The sequence below is a fragment of the Balaenoptera physalus genome (assembly GCF_965194825.1).
Source record: "Balaenoptera physalus genome assembly, chromosome: 20".
Classification (NCBI taxonomy): domain Eukaryota; kingdom Metazoa; phylum Chordata; class Mammalia; order Artiodactyla; family Balaenopteridae; genus Balaenoptera; species Balaenoptera physalus.
The window spans coordinates 4,211,763-4,234,892 of NC_138901.1; the positions used below are offsets into that span (position 1 = coordinate 4,211,763).

Here is a 23,130-nt window from a genome sequence, read left to right on the forward strand (position 1 = left end):
CACATCTATTTTGCTTTTGTTCTCTCTGCTTTTGGTGTCATATCCATGAAATCATTGTCAAGACCAGTGTTATGAAGATTTTCTGTTATGTTTTCAGCTAGGAGTTTTAAAGTTTGAGGTCTTTTGTTTGAGTCTTTACTCCATTTTGAGTTGATTTTTGTGTTATGGTGTAAGAAAAGGGTCTGATTTTATCCCAAGTCTGTAGAATGGCTATTATCAAACCACAACAACAACAACAACAAAACAAACAAACACAAGACAACAAGTGTTGGCAAGGATGTGGAGACACTGGAACCCTTATACACTTTTGTTGAGTATACAAAATGGTGCAGCCACAAGGGAAAATACCATGGTGGTTTCTCAAAAAATTAAAAATAGAACAACCATATGACCCAGCAGTCCTACTGCTGGGTCTTTATCCAAAATAATTGAAATTGGGATCTCGAAGAGATATTAGCAATCCCATGTGCACTGCAGTGCTATTCACAATAGCCAAGATGTGGTAACAACCTAATTGTCCATTGATGCATGAGAGGATAAAGAAAATGTGGTATATACATACAATGGAATATTATTCAGCCTTAAAAAAAATCGTGCAATATGGATAAATCTTAGGAACATTATGCTAAGTGAAATAAACCAGTCACAGAAGGAGAAACACTGCATCATTCCATGTTCTAAAAATAGTCAAAATCATAAAAGCAAAGAATAGAATGCTGATTGCCATGGGCTAGGAAGAGGTGAAAATACGGGCTTGCTAATCAAATTTCAGTTAAATGAGACAAATAACTTCTACAGATTTGCTGTACAACATTGTACCTATATATAACAACACTGTTATTGTATACTTAAAAACCTATTAAGAGTGTAGAGTTCTTACCATTGTTCTTACAATCAAAAATATAAATAAATAAAGTGAACCTGTCACTTCAAGAAAAACAAAAGGTGGTATTTGCTGTCCATGATAAAATGTAAGCTCTCAAACAAGAAGTAGAATTTTGGAATACTTATTTCCATCATCGTGAGCATGTCAGTTGCCCAATATTTCAATACTCTTTTGATGTGATCAGCAATAATAGTAACAGATGTGATTATTTAATATAATGAAATATGTCATTGTTTAGAGGATCCACATAACTTGGTGAACCAATGTTCTCCTTATGACCAATCTACAATGCTAGAAAATCCTGCAGGGCTAGAAGGTCTATTCAATGATTTTTTTTAATAAAACACTGTACAAAAATTTTATTGATACTATTTCACACTCTATGTTGCAATCAAATTTTAAGACACTACCTCTTCTAGAGTCTTGGTATAGTATCAAAGAAGAAATACCCATAATTATCTGACAAGGCTGTTAAATTATTCCTCCCTTTCTAGATACCATCTTTATGTGGCCAGATTTTCTTCCTATAATTCAACCAAAACAAAATGTAGAAACAGAATGATCACAGAAGCAGATGTGAGAATTCAGCTGTCTTCTTTCAAGCCAGACATTAAAGAGATTTCCAAAAATGTAAAACAATGCTATCTTCTTATTTGGGGAGGAAAATATAGTCATTTTTCATTAAAAATATGTTACATAGTCTGGCATGTAAATATTTATTAGTGCTATTGTAAATACATTAACAAATATTTATAAAGATTCTCTTTTAATTTCTAACATGATGAATATTAATTGATATTGCCCAAACAAACAAAAAGCTCTTTGGTCTCAAAGGTTTTTAAGAGTGTAAAGGGGTCCCAGGACCAAGAAGTTTGAGAAACACTACTTTAAAGCAAATGGTTTCTACTTCTTCTCTCTGTTGGTAATACTAACAGAGAGCTTAGAAGAAGACACTGGGAATTCAAAGACATCCTGGAGGATGGATGTCCAAGTACTCAGTCTCTGCACTAGCTCAAGGTTCACCAGGTTCATTACTGAATCAGGTTGGATCTAGCAGTAAACCATTATAATTACTGGTAATCAGCTTTCAATATCTTATTTGTACTAATTTCCCCAGTTCCCAAGGGTACATAATTCTCTTTTCTTTTCCCATTTGGCTTCTTAATGACAATTACATATTGTTTTGTAAAAGGCAGGGGATATTCCCCACAATCCATCAAAAACAAAGCCAGTTTGCCTTGACAGCTACTGAGGGCATCACTTGTTTGAAGTGCTTTCTTCTACTTCTGAATAGCTCTGGCTCTCCTTTTTGGAAGCAGTTGAATTTTCCACAAGTACACATGTGTTAATATTAAGGCTTAGAGCTTCAGGATGTCCTAAAAATATTTCTATTCATAGTGTTCCACATCCAACAAGTTGAGGATTTTTACAATCCAGCTATTAGAAATGAAATTGTTTTCATGCCTGGATCTATCTTATTTTGTGCAATTAGCTCAGAACCATAAATAATAAGCTTAGTTGAAAAGTTAAACATTCACTGAAGTGTGCCATTGTTAAACTTAATAAATAGGTATTGGAGACCTACTAAGCACAAGACCCTACATCTAAGTTTCCATTTAATCCTTTCAGCACCTCTCATTCTTCTGAAATGGGCATTGTTATTTCAGTCTTACAGATAGCAGAGCAGAACCACAGAGTAAGAAACCTGCAGAGCCAAGATTAAAAAAGATTAGTGTGCCTTCAAATTGATAAGATCTGTAGGTAACACAGTGTGGATACAGTAGAATAGGAAAAGATTTAAAGTAGCAAACCAGTTAGGAAGACACAACATTGTCCCAATGAAAGGCATTATGATGAAATTCTATTACTGTTTTTCTTTTCTCTCTTGAAGAAAGATTCAGAAAGTTTTCACATATTTTCCTGATACAATCTCTCAACATATGGTCAACAGAGTTGGCAGTATTAGTTCAGAAGGACTCTCAAGTTTGGTGTTTCCCATTTATTATTGATTTGTAATAACCCTTGAACAACTGCTAGGAAAAAACCAAACAATTTATGTTAGATCAGGTGCTGTGGCTTTTGCATTTTAAAAAAGTCAACAATCAATGTATTTTCACTCGACACTAATATAACAATCAACCTTCACCTTCCTGACTAAAAATCTCAATCTGTATGTTTTTGTTTTCTTCTTCCTCAGATTCATAAACTGAAGTCTGAGGAGCAAAAGCCAAGCCTTTGTTTTGAACTCCATTAACAAGAGATCTTGAATACTGAATCACTATCTCTCTAGGGGTAAAGAGTAGAATTTAGTAATTTAGTATAGGTCTAATCTCAAGTATGGAAAGGAGATGTCGATAGAATGAAAGATCCCATTCCCTTTTTCATGTTTAAAGTGTGATCTCATTTGAGTATGAAATTCCCATTTGTTGAAAAAATAATAATTTAGCAAAAATGCTTATAGAAGAGAACCCAAATGTTTCTAAGTTTCCAAATTTGGATTTTAAAATGTAGTAAATATTTTAAATCACATTTAAGTGTCTAGCAGTTTTTGAAAAATGCTCAAGTTGCTCGACTGCATAAGACCGTCCTGGATTTCCCTCCAGGTTCAGGATAAAGTCGCTATTCTTGCATCTTAGCCAAGAGGTGACATGCTGCTACCCATGCTGGCTCCACGGCCTCAGGTCTCCTTGAACCCAGCTTGTCCCCTCCTCTCTCACCATACTGGTTTATTTCTAGTTGCCTAAATATGATGTATTATTTCACGTTTATCTGCTCATGCTCACCCTGCTTCTCTTTTTTGGAAAGTTCTCCCTCTCCCCAGTTTTGTCTGACTGCAGGAACACACATATTTCCTGAGATTCACCTCAAGGGCCATCTGCTGACATGAAGAACCAAGCCTAGAAGCCAGGAGAGTCTATGAAATCTTTTTCTGACAAGCCTCCTATCGCCATCCTGCCCTCAGCCACACCTGAGCACATTTCTTCCTGTTGGCTGTAAATGTACCTGAATACTCCATCAGAGCCCTTCTTCTAACACTGACAAGTTTACATCCATGTTTCTCCCCATATAGCTATCAACCTCTCAAAGGCAGAGACCTATTTTGTTGATCTTCTTATCCTGGGCATATGTGACAAGAGTAGGCACATATTAGGCATTCGGTAAATATCTGTTGAACAAATGCAGAGATTTCTTTCAGTCCAAAGACTTACCCCATTTGCTTAAATTTATGTAATACACATTAATCAGTATTCTGACTGATTTAAAAAGGTAAAACAAACACTGAGATGGAACCCAGAAATTCTGATCTGTGATCACTGGGGGAACTGATTTTTTTAAATTAGTTGATAAAAATAGTATAATTTGAGGAATAAATGTGATTCAGAAGCTAACTGTTGTTATCTTAGTTTGAATTATATTCAAAACTGAGTTGAGAGGGCAGACAGCAGAAGCAAGAAGAACTACAATGCTGCAGCCTGTGGAGGGAAAACCACATACACAGAAAGATAGACAAAATGAAAAGGCAAAGGACTTTGTACCAGACGAAGGAACAAGATAAAACCCCAGAAAAACAACTAAATGAAGTGGAGATAGGCAACCTTCCAGAAAAAGAATTCAGAAGAATGATAGTGAAGATAATCCGGGACCTCAGAAAAAGAATGGAGGCAAAGATCCAGAAGATGTAAGAAATGTTTAACAAAGACCTAGAAGAATTAAAGAACAAAAACCTAGAAAAATTAAAGAACAAACAAACAGAGATGAACAATACAATAACTGAAATGAAAACTACACAAGAAGGAATCAATAGCAGAATAGCTGAGGCAGAAGAACGGATAAGTGACCTGGAAGACAGAATGATGGAATTCACTGCCATGGAACAAAATAAAGAAAAAAGAATGAAAAGAAATGAAGACAGCCTAAGAGACCTCTGGGACAACATTAAACACAACGACATTCGCAATATAGGGGTCCCAGAAGGAGAAGAGAGAGAGAGAAAGGACCCAAGGAAATATTTGAAGAGATTATAGTCGAAAATTTCCCTAACATGAGAAAGGAAATAGCCACCTAAGTCCAGGAAGCGCAGAGAGTCCCAGGCAGGATAAACCCAAGGAGAAACACGCCGAGACACACAGTAATCAAATTGGCAAAAATTAGAGACAAAGAAAAATTATGGAAAGCAACAAGGGAAAAACAACAAATAACATACAAGGGAACTCCCATAAGGTTAACAGCAGATTTCTCAGAAGAAACTCTACAATCCAGAAGGGAGTGGCAGGGTATATTTAAAGTGATGAAAGGGAAGAACCTACAACCAAGATTACTCTACCCAGCAAGGATCTCATTCATATTTCACCGAGAAATCAAAAGCTTTACAGACAAGCAAAACCTAGGAGAATTCACACCACCAAACCAGGTCTACAACAAATGCTAAAGGAACTTCTCTAAGTGGGAAACACAAGAGAAGCAAAGGACCTACAAAAACAAACCCATAGCAATTAAGAAAATGGTAATAGGAACATACATATTGATAATTACCTTAAACGTGAATGGATTAAATGCTCCAACCAAAAGACACAGGCTTGCTGAATGGATACAAAAACAAGACCCATATATATGTTGTCTACAAGAGACCCACTTCAGACCTAGGGACACACACAGACCGAAAGTGAGGGGATGGAAAAAGAAATTCCATGCAAATGGAAATCAAAAGAAAGCTGGAGTAGCAATACTCATATCAGATAAAATAGACTTTAAAATAAAGAATGTTATAAGAGACAAGGAAGGACACTACATAATGATCAAGGGATCAATCCAAGAAGAAGATATAACAATTATAAATATATATGCACCCAACATAGGAGCACCTCAATACATAAGGCAACTGCTAACAGCTCTAAAAGAGGAAATTGACAGTAACAAAATAATAGTGGGGGACTTTAACACCTCACTTACACCAATGGACAGATCATCCAGACAGAAAATTAGTGAGGAAAGACAAGCTTTAAAGGACACAATAGACCAAATAGATTTAATTGATATTTATAGGACATTCCATCCAGAAACAGCAGATTACACTTCTGAAGTGCACACGGAACATTCTCCAGGCTAGATCACACCTTGGGTCACAATCAAGCCTTGGTAAATTTAAGAAAATTGAAATCATATCAAGCATCTTTTCTGACCACAATGCTATGAGATTAGAAATCAATTACAGGGAAAAAAACATAAAATACGCAAACACATAGAGGCTATAAAATACGTTACTAATAACCAAGACGTCACTGAAGAAATCAAAGAGGAAATCAAAAAATACCTAGAGACAAATGACAACGAAAACACGACGATCCAAAACCTATGGGATGCAGCAAAAGCAGTTCTAAGAGGGAAGTTTATTGCAATACAAACCTACCTGAAGAAACAAGAAATATCTCAAATAAACAATCTAACCTTACACCTAAAGGAAGTAGAGAAAGAAGAACAAAACAAAACCCAAAGTAAGTAGAAGGAAAGAAATCATAAAGATCAGAGCAGAAATAAATGAAATAGAAACTAAGAAAACAATAGCAGAGATCAATAAAACTAAAAGCTGGTTCTTTGCGAAGATAAACAAAATTAACAAACCTTTAGCCAGACTCATCAAGAAAAAGAGGGAGAGAACTCAAATCAATAAAATTAGAAATGAAAAAGGAAAAGTTACAACGGACACCAAAGAAATACAAAGCATTATATGAGACTACTACAAGCACCTCTATGCCAATAAAATGGACAACCTGGAAGAAATGGACAAATTCTTAGAAAGGTATAACCTTCCAAGACTGAATCAGGAAGAAATAGAAAATATGAATAGACCAATCACAAGGAATGAAGTTGAAACTGTGATTAAAAATCTTCCAACAAACAAAAGTCCAGGACCAGATGGCTTCACAGGTGAATTCTATCAAACATTTAGAGAAAAGCTAACACCTGTCCTTCTCAACTCTTCCGAAAAATTGCAGAGGAAGGAACACTCCCAGACTCATTCCACGAGGCCACCATCACCATGATTCCAAAACCAGACAAAGATACTACAAAAAAAGAAAATTACAGACCAATATCACTGATGAATATACATGCAAAAATCCTCAACAAAATACTAGCAAACAGAATCCAACAACAAATTAGGAGGATCATACACCATGATCAAGTGGGATTTATCACAGGGTTGCAAGGATTCTTCAATATACTGAAAGCAATCAATGTGATACACCATATTAACAAACTGAAGAATAAAAAACATATGATCATCTCAATAGGGGCAGAAAAAGCTTTTGACAAAATTCAACACCCATTTATGATAAAAACTCTCCAGGAAATTGGCACAGATCTACCTCAACATAATAAAGGCCATATATGACAAACCCACAGCAAACATCATTCTCAATGGTGAAAAACTGAAAGCATTTCCTCTAAGATCAGGAACAAGACAAGGATGTCCATCTCGCCACTATTACTAAACACAGTTTTGGAAGTCCTAGCCATGGCAATCAGAGAAGAAAAAGAAATAAAAGGAATACAAATTGGAAAAGAAGAAGTAAAACGGTCACTGTTTGCAGATGACATGGTAGGTGTACTTAGAGAATCCTAAAGGTGCCACCAGAAAAGTATTAGAGCTAATCAATGAATTTGGTAAAGTTGCAGGATACAAACTTAATGCACAGAAATCTCTTGCATTCCTATACACTAACAACGAAAGATCAGAAAGAGAAATTAAGGAAACAATCCCATTCACCATTGCAACTAAAAGAATAAAATACCTAGGAATAAACCTACGTAAGGAGGTAAAAGAGCTGTACTCAGAAAACTACGACGCTGATGAAGGAAATCAAAGATGATGCAAACAGATGTAGAGATATACCAGGTTCTTCGATTGGAATAATCAATATTGTGAAAATGACCATAGTACCCAAAGCAATCTATAGATTCAATGTAATCCCTATCAAATTACCAATGGCATTGTTTACAGAACTAGAACAAAAAAATCTTAAAATTTGTATGGAGACACAAAAGACCCCGAATAGCCAAAGCAATCTTGAGGGAAAAAAACGGAGCTGAAGGAATCAGACTCCCTGACTTCAGACTATACTACAAAGCTACAGTAATCAAGACAATATGGTACGGGCACAAAAACAGAAATATAGATCAATGGAACAGGATAGAAAGCCCAGAGATAAATCTACGCACTTATCGTCAACTAATCTATGACAAAGGAGGCAAGGATATACAGTGGAGAAAAGACAGTCTCTTCAATAAGTGGTGCTGGGAAAACTGCACAGCTACATGTAGAAGAATGAAATTAGGATGCTCCCTAACACCATACACAAAAATAAACTCAAAATGGATTAAAGACCTAAATGTAAGATCAGGCACCATAAAACTCTTAGAGGAAAACATAGGCAGAACACTCTATGACATAAATCACAGCAAGATCTTCTTTGACCCACCTCCTAGAGTAATGGAAATAAAAACAAAAATAAACAAATGGGACCTAATGAAACTTCAAAGCTTTTGCACAGCAAAGGGAACTATAAACAAGATAAAAAGACAACCCTCAGAATGGGAGAAAATATTTGCAAATGAAGCAACGGACAAAGGATTAATCTCCAAAATATATAAACAGCTCATGCAGCTCAATATTAAAAAAGCAAAGAACCCAATCCAAAAATGGGCAGAAGACCTAAATAGACATTTCTCCAAAGAAGACATACAGATGGCCACGAAGCACATGAAAAGCTGCTCAGCATCATTAATTATTAGAGAAATGCAAATCAAAACTACAATGAGGTATCACCTCACACCAGTTAGTATGGGCATCATCAGAATATCTACAAACAATGAATGCTGGAGAGGGTGTGGAGTAAAGGGAACCCTCTTGCACTGTTGGTGGGAATGTAAATTGATACAGCCACTATGGAGAACAGTATGGAGGTTCCTTAAAAAACAAAAACTAGAATTACCATATGACCCAGCAATCCCACTACTGGGCATATACCCAGAGAAAACCATAATTCAAAAAGACACATGCACCCCAATGTTCATTGCAGCACTATTTACAATAGCCAGGTCATGGAAGCAACGTAAATGCTCATCGACAGACAAATGGATAAAGAAGATGTGGTACATATATACAATGGAATATTACTCAGCCATAAAAAGGAATGAAATTGGGTCATTTGTAGAGACGTGGATGGACCTAGAGACTGTCATACAGAGTGAAGTAAGTCAGAAAGAGAAAAACAAATATCATATATTAACGCATATATGTGGAACCTAGAAAAATGGTACAGATGAACCGGTTTGCAGGGCAGAAAAAGAGACAAAGATGTACAGAACAAACATATGGACACCAAGGGGGGAAAGTGGCGGGGTGGGGTGGTGGTGGTGGTGGTGTGATGAATTGGGAGATTGGGATTGACATATATACACTAATATGTATAAAATGGATAACTAATTTTAAAAAAAAAAGCAGCATTGTGAAATTAACTCTACTGGCTGTATAAACTTTATTGCTTTTTTTAATTAAAGTATTTAGTGCTGTAACTAAAAAATATGGGATTTTATGCTTAAAAAGTCCAGTGTCTAGGGCAAGGAAAGTACTTGATAAATATATTTTGAATGAATTAATACGTGAGCTGATGAATGAATGAAAGCAAATAAGTCTAAACTATTCCTCTGAATTTACAGATAATAAAATTGATATCCACGTAGTTGCAGAACAATGACAAATAATCCAACATCATGGCTCCTGGGTCAGTATCTACTGTGTGGTATGTATATTATAAATACTATAATGATTTTGGGGAGATGAAGCATAGAGTCAGGGACATAGAACCTTGGTGCAGGACAAGAAACATTTATCATAAACTTAATATGGACCTGGCATTTTGCTTTGTGCTGCAGATGCAAAGAAGGAATGAATAAGCCAGAGTCTCTCATGAATACAGTCTCACAGAGGATAAATACCAAACACATATTTATAGTGCAATACGATACATAAAGTGTTAGCAAAACATGAATGAGGGAGCAATTCCACCTGCGGGTAAGAGAGGGGTGAAGGGAATGCTACAGGGAATAGAAGACAATGGAGCTGCCTCTTGAAGAGCGAGCAGGTATTCTCCAAGTAGATGGGATGGGGAACCGCATTCCAGGCAGAAGACACAAATGCTAGCTCTTCTGATGCCATTGAGATATTGGAGCCACATAACAAAGTGCTGCAAGAACAGAACCAAAGCTGACCTTGGCCAGGGCACTACTACCGCACAGTGGAGAGAAGCATTGTTTCCCTCTCTAGCCACTCCAGAGTGGAAAGCCAACATGCCAGGAGCTCTGAAGAATCTCAGGAAAGTACAAACAAAGGAAAGCCATCTGTGTGAAGGGGATGGGCCCTTCCCTGTGGCTAACGTGTCAACACACCTAGGTTGGAAATACCTCACCTGAGCTGAGAACAGGAGACAGCCAGTAATGCACTATAAACTCTAGGTCGATGCCGTATTATTGCTTCCTTGCTAATTCACTTATTTTATTTATTTTGCTTGATTCATTTTTGCATAGGTTCTTTTTGTAATTTTTTGGACATTAATATTTTAATTCACAGACAGCATTCCTTATTCCAAGGGGTAAAAAAAGCTGGGATTTTAATGATATCAGTACATGCTGGATATCAAAATTCGTGTTTCACCACAGCCTTAGATAGAAAAACATTACACTGATGTGGGTTGCTCTCTAAGCTTGATCATATCCACCATTAGACGTTTAGGAATCCTGAGTTGAGAAAGGCTGCACAGAACCACTACCGTACATTGACTACAGGTAAGTCGTCTCAGTGATGCACTCATCCCTTCACTAGAAGTGGGGGCCTGTAGTGAATCACCTCACCCAACTCAGTTCCCGAATAACCACAGGAAGTATGAGATCACAGAGTGTGAGAGGCAGGAGGAGAAAACAATAGATTAGGATAAAAAAATTTCAAAATGGACATTGGGATAAAGGAAGTAGATATCTGAGACAGCAAAAAAAATGACCCAGAGAGCTAGAGGAAAGAAAGTTACATAACAAACCATACAGGAGATTAACAAGAAGTTTCCCCAGGTCTATTATTGCCTTTGTCATCTTTATCACCACCACTACCGGCACCATCATCACCATCATCAGGTAGTACTGCCTAGTGGTTAAAGCCTCAAGAGTAGTTTTCCAAAGCACTTCCTACTGTTAGCCTTGAAACCCTCTAATTATTAGACCCTCCAAGTCTCAATTTTCTCATCTATAAAATGGCAAAAATAATAGCATTATTATTTTCAAGAGCTAACTCAAGAGCTGTTTCGGAGAATCAAATAAGATCATTCACATAAAGTTTCAGCACAGTACCTGGCCACAGAATAGACTCAATAAATTCCATTGTCATCACCACCATTAAAAAAATCCCTGATTGCCAGTTTTGTGTAGTACTAGGCAATTCAAGGAGGGAGTCATGTATCTCAGACCAGACATCTTGTGATGCTCACCCAAGAGACAGATGGATATGAATTATCGATGGGACTGCTTTTCCACCATGTGGAAATTGGTTTAAATAAACAGGGATATTTATATTCTCCAAAGCATTTCTTGGATTTTCTACAAAATAGCAATGAAAGGCATTTTTTTCTTCATAAAACATTATACCTCTGGGCAGTTTGAGAAATTAAAGAAGTTGGAGGGGTTTTTTTGTTTTTTTTTTTTGTCCACTCTGCCTTGATTTTTTTTTTTAACTCTAATACACACTTCTTCTTGGGCAAACTCCAGCCAGACAGATATTTGCCATTCCATTATTGTTTTAAAGTGTTAGCCCCAGACACATAAGCATTGTTGGAATGCAATGGAAAAAAAAATCTTTTAAATCTCAAATGGGGTAATAAACTGCAGCCAGAAGCTAATTGTCCTGAAACTTGAGCTTTTATAACATGTTACTACTGTAGTGGGACCACTCAGCACTCCTTTGGTGGGGTTGTTGTGTAATTGGTAGTAGATTATGTTGCAGACATATTAAAAAAAAAAAGATGTCAAATCAGACATTTATGCTTATTACTGTAGACCTCAGCATAATTCTCAAAGCAATCAATGCATTTCATCCATTAAGCTATTGATCGGGGGTATTAATTCATATAATGTTTAACTACTCACTGTGGACTTTCTCTCTGCCAACTTTCTTCCCCCCAAGAAGTCCTGAAGTGTGGCCGCTCCTATCAAAAGAAATGAGTCATTAATAAGAACCAGCAAGGCCAGAGGTGAGCTACAAGCGGGGCCATGGTGTATAAAGGCTTCACATTCTTTTTATTCGGTGCTGAATTATATGTGCAAAAGGAACAAATCACCCAGTAGGATTTTACCAAGAGTCTGAAAGAAACACAAAGAAGGGTATATCCATCAAACCTTTGTATTGAATGTTTGGATGTGAGAATCCTGTTTATTTTCAGATTATATATTTGGTAGTCACTTTAGAGTCAATAGTAACAGGGACTGTAAGTAATACCCCAACCGAACTGTAAACTCACAGGGGGCCAGGGAAACGATCACACTCACCTGCCAAAGTCTTAATAAAATTAGGTCAAGACCAGGGAAGAGTACGCCTGAGCCCAAAGAAAACTCTGTGATAAGAATGTAATATCTCTTCCTCCAAGCCTTAATCTTTCTGCTGTGTTCAGTTCTATTGTTTGGTCCTTTTGTTTCCTCCTCCACTTTTTCTGAGGCTCCCCCCCTTTAGGGGAAATCCATATCAATGTGGAGGAGGAGACTGACCATTACAAAAGAGAATTGCATGATCACAGAAGTTTTGAAGTCAGATTTGAATCTAAAGGCTGATTTTACCTCCTTATTGGAAAATAATTTTACTCCCCCTTGAGTTCCAATTTCCTCCTTTGTAAAATAAAGATAATAATACCTACCTCATAGAGAAAGATGAAGTATAAAGGGAATAGCACACATAAATGGCCAAGTAGAATTCTTAGCACTAAGATGATAATCAGTAATGGGTAAGTGATGCTGACTATGATAATAAAGAAGGAAATAAAGCCCACTTGATCAGTTTGCATAGTCATTTTAGTTAACTAAAGTCCCAAAGCAGATTTGAGGCCTAGATCAGCATCAATATCCCCAAAACTTTCATTCGATCCTGTATGTGTTTTGCTTTAGTCACCTGCTGGGCATTTGCCAGACTAATTTTTAAAGGTAATGGCAGAGTAAGCCTGGCCGGAGTAGGAAGAGAGTAGCCGTGATGTGACTCATAGCTGAAAAGCCAATCCAGCTTAGAGAATTTGGGAATAATGTTTGGAACCTGAATATTACTGAAATATTTTCAGGCTGCCTAAAGGATTCTCTCAAACAGATTCGAACAATTTCCTTCATCAGATTTTGAATGACTCTGATAGTAAAGAAAAATATGGTGGTAAGAGAATCATAGAACTGAAGTTGTTAACTTTTATGTTTTCTCATAGCCTGAAAACATAGTCCTTATCCTTATATTTGTAGCATTTTTTTTTTTAGGTTTCTTATATTTATGGCATGTTTGAGATTTTATAAAACATGTCCAAGATCTCAGCTGATCCTCACCACAGTCTTGTGAGGTCCTTCTTATTATTATCACCACCAACTTACAGCTTAAGCTCAAAGTGGATTAAGCAACTTGCCCAGTTACCTCATCACTGGTGTGTTGCAAAAACTCAATTACAACCCAGAACTACAGATACCAAGTCAGGGATATTTCACCAGAGGATTAGAGGTGGGTATATAATCATACTGCTGAAGGCCACAGATCATCTTGAGCAGGCATCCTTTAATCCAAACCTCTTTGGGAGGTATCTTTTGACTCTGAAAATGTTTCCTATATAAAAGTCTCCAGGTTTTTGAGAATCTTCCAGCTCTAAAATATTTCTAAATACACAAAATGTGTATTTTTTTAGTAACCATGCTAATTTCACTTTAGGTGAGTATTATTTATCACAAAGAAGACTTTGCGAGTATTCCAGACATATTGCCATTCATTCATACATATAAAAATACTTTAAATAAGCCTCTATTCTGTACTGGGCAGTATTCTGGGCTCTGTAGATACAACAGTGAAAAACAGAAAAAATAATCTCTGATCTTTTGAAGCTTACATTCTAAGTAGGAGAGATGAAATATCCAAAAAGTACACTATAATATTTGTCTAATGATGTAAAGTATATAGAAGAAAACAAAGGGGGAACAGGATTAGGGATTGCTGAGATGCTATTTTAAATAGGGTTGTTTGGATGTATGGAGATTTCTCAAAAAACTGAAAATAGAGCTACCATATGACCCAACAATTCCACTTCTGGGTATATATCCAAAAAAAATAAAACAAAACAAGAGCACTAATTTGAAAGGATACACGCACCCCAATGACTGCCAAGATTTGGAAGCAACCTAAGTGTCCGTCAATAAGATGAATAGATAAAGATAAAGGAATACTACCCAGCCATAAAAATGAATGAAATTTTGCTATCTGCAACAACATGGATGGACTTGGAAGGTATTTTGCTAAGTAAAATAAGTCAGAGAAAGACAAATATGGTATGGTATCACTCACTTATGGAATCTGAAAAATACAACAAACTAGTGAATATAGCGAAAAAGAAACAGATTCATAGACATAGAGAACAAATCAGTAGTTACCAGTGGTGAGAGGGAACGGGGCAGGGGCAAGATAGGGGTAGGGGATTACATGATACAAACTATTATGTATGAAATGAGCTACACGGATATATTGTACAACCCAGGGAATATAGCCAATATTTTATGATAACTATAAATGGAGCATAACCTCTAAAATTGTGAATTATGTTGTACACCTGTAACATATAATATTGTACATCAACTATACTTCAATAAAATAATAAAGAAGTGAGAAATCTCAAACAATCAATCAGGCAATAAGGTCGTTTGGGAAGATCTCACTGATAAGATTATATGTGATCAGAAAACTGAAAAAATAACCAAGCAGGATGACCTGCTAGAAGGCTATTGAAATATTCTGGGTAAGAGATGATGGTGGCTTGGACAGAGGCAGGGACGGTGCAGACAATGAGAAATGTTAGAATCTGAATGTATTTGGAAGACAGAGCCAATGGATTTGCTAACAGATTAAATGTACGTATGAGAAGAAGACATAATACTTGGCCTAGACTCTGACAGGTAAGCGTCCCCAGTTGAGACGGTGAAGACAGAGGGGGAAGCAGGTTTGGGAAGGAAAATCAGGTGTTCACAGTGTTAGACATAATTAAGTTTTAGGTGTCAACTGGATACTCAAGTAAGAGTCTTGTATGTAGGCAGATATTTCTGGAGTTTAGAGGAGAAATCCTGTTGGATATAAAAAATTAAGTGTTGTCTGTGTATGGGATGTACCTAAAAGCCATGAAACTTAATGACTTCTAGAGAGTGTGAGTAGATACAGGCAAGCCTCAGAGATGAATTCTTGGACACCCCTATGATTAGAAGTTGGGGAGATGCAGTGTGACCAGCAAAACAGACTGAAATGAAGATCAAGAAGGCCATTGCTCAAACAGGTAGGACATACTTCTGAATCTCCTCAGGAGAGGAGATTTATCCTCTGTTTTGTTGGGGGTCAGGAGTGGAAGATGGGATGGGCCAGGGAGAGGGTGGGCATGGACAGAGAGCGGCCAAACACCATTTGGAGCCAACTCTAAAGCAACAGAAAATGGACCAAAGAGAAACATGTGAAGTGTGATTAAGATGGAAATCTATTGATTTCCTTACGGGGCTCGTAAAATGATTCAGAAAGCAAGCACGTGCAACTTTGAGAGTTTGTATTATGTATAGATGCTCATACTTCACTTCTGATCACTCATTTTCTTTGCTCTTCTCTATTGCGTCCTTTAAAAACAATGATGTAATTCTATGTTCCCTTATCTCCACCTCTGTTTAAGTAAATTCTCATGTTGCCTCAAATCTCTTGATACTGAAATAAGAATTTATTGAGGGCTTGGTACAGGTTTCAGTGAACTCCGTCTACTCTTTCCAGGTCCTGCTCATGGTGTTTGTGTGAGACGTTCCCCTAAACAATTACTGAACATACAAATCAACTGCCTAAATTCAGAGAACATCTCTGCATTATGAGTTCATGTGATCTGCCCCTAACATTAAATAGGAATAAGAAAACAGTCTGGCAGTTCCTCAAAAAGTTCAACATAGAATTTCCATTATGACCCAGCAATTCCACTCCTAGGCATATACACCAAAGAATTAAAAAGTGGTTCTCAAACAAATACTCGTATGTTCGTACCAGCATAATTCACAATAACCAAAGGTGGAAACAACCCAGATATCTACCAGTGGATGAACGGAAAAACAAAATGTGGTATATACATACAATAGAATATTATCCAGCCATAAAAAGGAATGAAGCACTGATGCATGTTACAACATGGATGAACTTCAAAAACATTTCACTCAAAAAAAGTGAAAGAAGCCAGATGCAAAAGGCCACAGAGTATATGAGTCTATTTTTATGAAATATCCAGAATAGGTAAACACACAGAGATAGAAAGTAGATTGGTGGTGGTCAGGGGCTGAAAAGTGACTGTTTAATGGGAATCGGTTTTGTTTTAGGGAAGCGGAAGGGGTGATAAAAATGTTTAGAACTTGATATGTGTGGTTGTTGTATAACATTGAGAATACACTACACACTAATGTACTGTATAATTTAAAATGGTTAATTGTTACATGAATTTTACCTCAGTTAAAAAATAAGTGGACCCACTCTAGATCAGAATTATATATGTGTGTATAATATGTTTATATGAATAAATAAATACATGTTTATATATTTATATGTCTCAAAACCACAATTTTCCTCAGCACAAAGCTAAACCTTCATATGCTGATTCAATCTTCCACATATGATTTCAGCACACTTGGTAGAATGCAGCACTTTTAAGGATGTTTTAAAATGTTTTGATTTTTAAATTTTAAAGTGATTATAGACATATAGGAAAGTTTCAAAACGTTGCAAAAAATTCTTATCCATTATTCACTCAGATTCCCCAAATGTAAACATTTTTTTTTATAAAACATGAAAAATCTAAAACATGTTTTAGTGATAAAAAATGGGTAAAATATGCATACATATGTACCCTTATATGTACATACATGTATACTATCCATATATACATGAAGTATATATTTTCACATGTTTATATTCATTATGTGCTTTACAACGCATGTATGTATGCATGCACATAGGTGTGCATATACCTATTTATATACATGTATATAGATGTGTAACATCATCATGAACACATGTATATGTGTACATGCACATGCCTACATCATAAGCATATGCACATGTATATGTATGCATATGTATGTTTGTATATATACACAGTCTTTTTTCTTAGCCATTTGAAAAGACATGCTGCCCCTTGACTCATATACTCAGTTTATTTCCTAAAACCAAGGATATTCAATTGTACCACTATAACACAAGTATTAAAATCAGGATGTTAATATTTACAGTACTAAAATCTGATCTATAGTTTTTTTCAAATGTCACTACTTGTACTAATAATGTACTTTTTAGCAAAAGAAAAAACATACAGTTGAAATGTATGTAACAGATTGGAATGAAATTGGTAACTAGCGGTTTTTGAAGACCTTCTCTTATATTTAGCTCATTGCATTTTTAATCACCAAGATAATATGTTATGCAGCATGCCTGGGGTGCACGAAGATTGGATTCAGGAATTAATTTCATTCAATTACTTAATCCCAAATGTGGGTGCTTTTACATTGTGAAACTATTAATCACTCTTTTAAAGAATAGAAGGAGAGCCAAAAACAAAAAAAAAATCATAAGGGTCTGAAAATCTTTCAGCCTAAAAGTGTTCTCTGTTTACTTTTTCTTTGATCATGAAAATCCACAGGCAGCCATAAAAATTTAACTGGAGCTATAATTATTTGAAACTTTCAGAGTGTCTCTAAAGCACTTTATAACAACCTCAAGTATCATAACGATATTATTTCTACTTTTCTACTTATAATGAAAACAAGAGTTGTGAGTCCTATTCATCATTTCCACATGAAAAAACAGTGGAAAACCCGGTGTGTTTATTCACCTAGAAAATGCCCAGATGGGGTTTATTAACCACATTTTAGTTACTCATCTTTATGACTCTCAAATAGAGATAAGATAAAATCACAAGGACCTCCCAGATGACAGGTCCAGCAAAGCCACAGGATTAGAGGGAAGCTGGGTATTCCATGACTGCTTCCATAGTCAACAACAAAGTATGTCCAAGGTGTCAGTTCTCTGGAATTTTTCACTAAATTAAAACCTAGAGCCAGTTTCACACCACTACCCATGATCTAACTGGCATATCCTCTCAGTATTGAACTGTTGAGGGTACCAGTCCTGCAAATTCATGTTAACGTAAGCTACGTATATTTACATATATATATATGTAATATATATATATATGTATTTCCTAAATAAGGCTTGCTCATTCTGTCTATCTATCTATCTATCATTTGTCTGTCTTTAAAAACAGTCTGCTATAAGCAACTAAAATCAACCATACCCTCTGTTTAGACAAGAGACCCAAAAGAGTATAATGCATCTTTGGGCATAAGAAGCTTACAGTCTAGTTGGTATCACTGACCTGTAAAAAGATAAACCACAGGCAGCATCAGTAGTTCTCTAACATATGTCTGAACTGAGGGTTGTGGGATCATGAAGAGGAGTCTGGTTGAGACTTCTTGGATTAATCTGGGAAAGTTTCACAGAGGAGGGGATATCTGAGCTGTGAAATGTTTATAGCTGAACAGTAATTACAGTAATTTGTCAGGGGAAAGAAGGTTGAGAAGGACATTTACATATATAATAAAGAAATATCTATCTCTACATAAAAGACATCTATCTCTCTCTATATCTATAAACATACATATACATAGATATAGGTACATACATATACACATACATACAAATATGTGTATACATATATACATATGGAATACATACATATACATACTGAGAGGTGAACGGTGGTTAGTCATGAAAAAAATACATATACTTAATATTTATATTTATAATTTGCAGTTAAACTACTTAAAAGATCAAGAAGACCTAAAGGCCCAGGGTACAGGATAAGTGAAGTCAAGTGCTCTCCGATTCCACGGCTTCTTCTGGGAACCCGTGAATAATACCACAGTCCCTTCTGAAGAGTATCCTGCACCTTGGTCATCACGCTCTATCACGTGCCCTAATACACCGGCCAAGGTTGACTTTAATAGGAATACACACCACACCCAACAAAAATCAATCTACAAACAGGAAGGCAGTCTATTAATTAGCCTAGCACAAGAGAATTGGCCCTTACTGGATGGTGCTGCATGAATCACGTTGCATCTTTCAGCTTCCTTTCCTCTGCTATCAGCATCTTACCTCCTCTTTATGGCATCTGGTCACAGACAAAGCAGAGAGGCCGTGAGATGGAGAAGGAAGTCGTGAACCCAGCTCTGACTTCACCTCTCACTTCTCTCCCCTCACAGACTCCTCTCCAGACACACTCCCCACACCTGGCTTCCGACTCCCTCGGGGACTCTGCACCTGCTGTTCCCACTGCGATATCCCTTCCCCAGCCTAGCTCATTCCCTCCCCTTACAGGTCTTTCCAACAATGCCGCCTTTCAGGGAAACTTTCTCAGGGAAGGGTGGCACTTCTGGCCACTCTCCCTAAAACCCTACCCCCACCACACTTCAAAATCCCCTTCCTGGCTTCACTGTTTTCTTCTTAGTGTTTATCAGGATGGAACATACTGTATCTCTCCCCATCATCTGTCTTTTTTCTATTTTGTCTCTATCCTGCATTGGAATGTCAGCTCTCTGAGGGCAGACTTCATGTCTTTTGTGTTCATTCCTCTATCTCCAGTGCATAGACAAGAGCCAGGCACTTGGTGGGCACTTGGACAAGTAATCCTTCATCCCCAACTCGCCCCAGATCCATTTTCAGCCCTTTTGTGCCCTGCTCTGTGCCCTAGGAGGTGAACTCCTGGGGACTGCATCCATTGGCAGACGGCTTCTGGGTTCTTCCAGCCAGTGGGAGGCACTGTGAAGATGGCGTAGGGGTGGAGGAGCTCGGAGCTGCCAGCGCTCTGATCCTCTGGTAAAAGCAATCCCTCTTCTCATTCCTTCTACTGCGGGGGTGTAATGGCTTCCAGCTGCTCCTAATCTCTGGGTACTGCATCTTCTCTAGGTTTCTATTGGTAACCCTGTCCACATAGCATTAAGTAGATCCTTCATCAAAATCTTTTCATTTGTACCATCTGTGATGAGCTCTCTTTCCTGCCAGGACTCTGCCTGACAACTCAATAAACACTCTTTGAAAGACGGTTTGAATGAATGTAAAATCTTGGAGTCCTTTGAAAATTGACTGATTGGCTTTGGCACTGGAACTGCCACTGGAGTGACAATGAAGGAGGGAAGGCTAGAAGTGAGCAATGGGAAGATGACTCTGTAATGTCCAACCAAGCCTTAAATGTGTGTACGTAACACTACAGCCACTGGTCGAGGAGTAAAGAAAACTCAGTTCACAAGCAAGCTGTTCTTACTTCAATATGTCAATCATTTTTCTTGTTATTTTGTATGTCAGCTGAATATCTCTGTGCTGGTGTAATACGGTGTTTGAAACAGATCATAACACTCGTAGAGTGTGGTGGCACAGTGTGCGGGGCAATTAAATCATTGTTGAATTCCAGTTTGCTATTTGACTAGTTTGCTTAACTTTTCTGAGCTTCGCTTACTCATTGACAAAACTGACAGAAACTTCATGGGGGAGTTAAAAGTATGAAGATACGACTTATGGAAAGTGCTTTTCACAGAATTTGCTCAATAAATGGTAGTTTCTTCCCTCCTTTTCTTCCTTGTTTCCTTTCCCCTTTTCTCTGCCTCTCTTCCTTCTTACTGAACTGCCTCAAATAAAATGGGATCAGAGAGATTTTTCTTCTGCTAAAACTTTTAAATTCTTGATTTGAAAAAAAAAAATCCGTGCAATAATATTTCTGGTCAGGAAAGAGAAGGAATCTATTTCTTGGTGGACATTCCGACATTCAGGTACGAGAGGAGGTTACAAGAAAAAGAACGGGAGTCAGAGAAGAGACTCTGAACAGTCACCCTCCCGACATAAGGCCTCCAAAAAGAGGTCTGCCCCACGCCACACAATCAACTCGCTATGCTTGATTGCTTGGCAAGTTAAGCAATATTCCACAAGCATTAGAGTTACATACCACTGGATCAGAATTGAGCCCATTTCAAGATACTGAACAAGAGAAACTTGGCTGCTTTTCTTTGCCATAGGGGAAAATGGAGGGGCCTTCTTGGAAAATGATTCGTGTGAAATCGTTAGTTATAGCTTTAAAATTTACCACTTTATGTGCATGTTAGGAAATATACACGTTTCCACTCCAACATACACGTTCCCCCTTGTCTTATTCTGTTTATAAAGCAAAGGGCAGGCTACAGAGGTAGGAGAGCATTAGAGGTTTTGCTTCCAAAAAATTGGACACACCACAGGATGCAGTAACAGGACTGAACACACTTTGAAACCCAGCGCTGTGTTCAGGAATATACACGTCCTGCGAGCCTGCTCGCAGGCAACAGCACCCCAGCGACCGTGGGTGTGTGTTCTCTGCATCCGCCTTCTTGTGCTCCTGTGTCCTTTCTGTGACAGAGCAAAGGAAATCATCCAACAAATCATAAGACTGCAACGACTGCTGTATCTACATAGCTGCTAAATGAAGCTATGTGATTATAGAGACAAAACCAGCTCTGAACTTCGAAGGCCAAGAGGAGAGCAGTGAAATATTTCGATCACTTGCAAAACGACACAAAACAAAACTGGAAAATGAGCATATCCCAGATCACGACGATGGCTTGGGTCCTGCGGAAGTGTTTGCCCCACTAACCTAATCTCTCTGTCTTTAATCACGGCCCCCACTGCCTTCAGTTATCAAATACTCACCTTGCAAGACTCAGCACAATATTACCTGCTTCGTGATACTAACCGCCAACTCCAGGGAGAATTGACACCCATCAGAGATATTTGCAGCCCCTTGTAACTTTATCGTATCCATCAATTTATATTACTCTAATTAACCAAACTATCAGCCACATGAAGGCAGGAACCACTCTGTCTTATCACTAAGCCTGCCACCCCCAACTCATGTCTCACATATAGCAGATGTTCAATAAAAGCCTGTTAAAAATAAGTTCTGTGCTTTGACTCTCCCTATAATAATGTTCAGTGGCCCGTTGCCTGTTGTCTGTGTGTGCTGACTTACGGCAGGAAGTCCATTTACTGTGACTGGAACAAAAACCCTGCAGGGTTTTTGTTTTTTGCTTTTGTTTTTGTTTTCTCTAGTAGCAGGACTGGATTTGCTCTGCTTAACCGCATTTTTATTACTTACTCGACTCCTGACCCATGTTCAGATTTACTGAGTAACTGGATGGATTTAAGGTTGCAATCTGTGAAACTGATCTCAGGAGCACACTTTAGGGTTCCAGGCAAACTTCAAGTGAATGTTTATGCCCTTCTCCGGAGGGCCTCACTCCTGTGCAAAAGGGCTCCAGTAAGACTGATAAATTGATGTCTCATATTTTCGGAGAAACTCTTGAGCTAATTAATATACATTCTTTATCTGAGGGGAAAGTTCCTATCCACTGGAAAGGTTAAGAAAGAGTCACAATAATAACTGGCTTACTGGCTTTATTTTCACTGTAGGTATTCCAGAAGGGTGAGTGAGCACTATTTACTAATTTCCTGACATCCATACAGTCCTATTAATGAAACAAATATTCTATAAATTCAAAAATAAATTGGAAGGTATAAACTCCACGATAATAATAAAGGAGTTATATTTTCACTGTGCCAAATTTTTGAATCTTTTGAATTTTATTTCCTAAACGTCTCTGAAGATACCTCTCCGCTTTTGTCTGTATTGCCTCTTGGCCCAGTTACCAACATTTCTCACCCAGACAAGTGGAGAGACTTAGCCGGCCTCACCACGTCCTTGACTGCCTCAGCCAGAATGATCTTCTGAAATGCAGGTTGAATCAAATAATTTCACCTCACTTCTGCTCCTGCACTCACCTCAACCCATTTCTTTAAAAACAGTTAGTGGCTTCCTATTCTATTCAGCACACAGACC

The 23,130-nt window shown here is 37.5% G+C and overlaps 1 long non-coding RNA gene across 2 annotated transcripts in view; it reads right to left on the minus strand.

Moving 5' to 3' along the window:
• Nucleotides 1–1,995: 1,995 nt before the first annotated feature.
• Nucleotides 1,996–23,130, minus strand: part of LOC309649663 — a 453,852-nt gene continuing 432,717 nt past the window's right edge. For both annotated transcript variants that reach the window (XR_014257239.1, XR_014257240.1), the window contains one exon: nt 1,996–12,135. This is a non-coding gene — a long non-coding RNA (uncharacterized lncRNA). The remainder of the gene's footprint in view (nt 12,136–23,130) is intronic.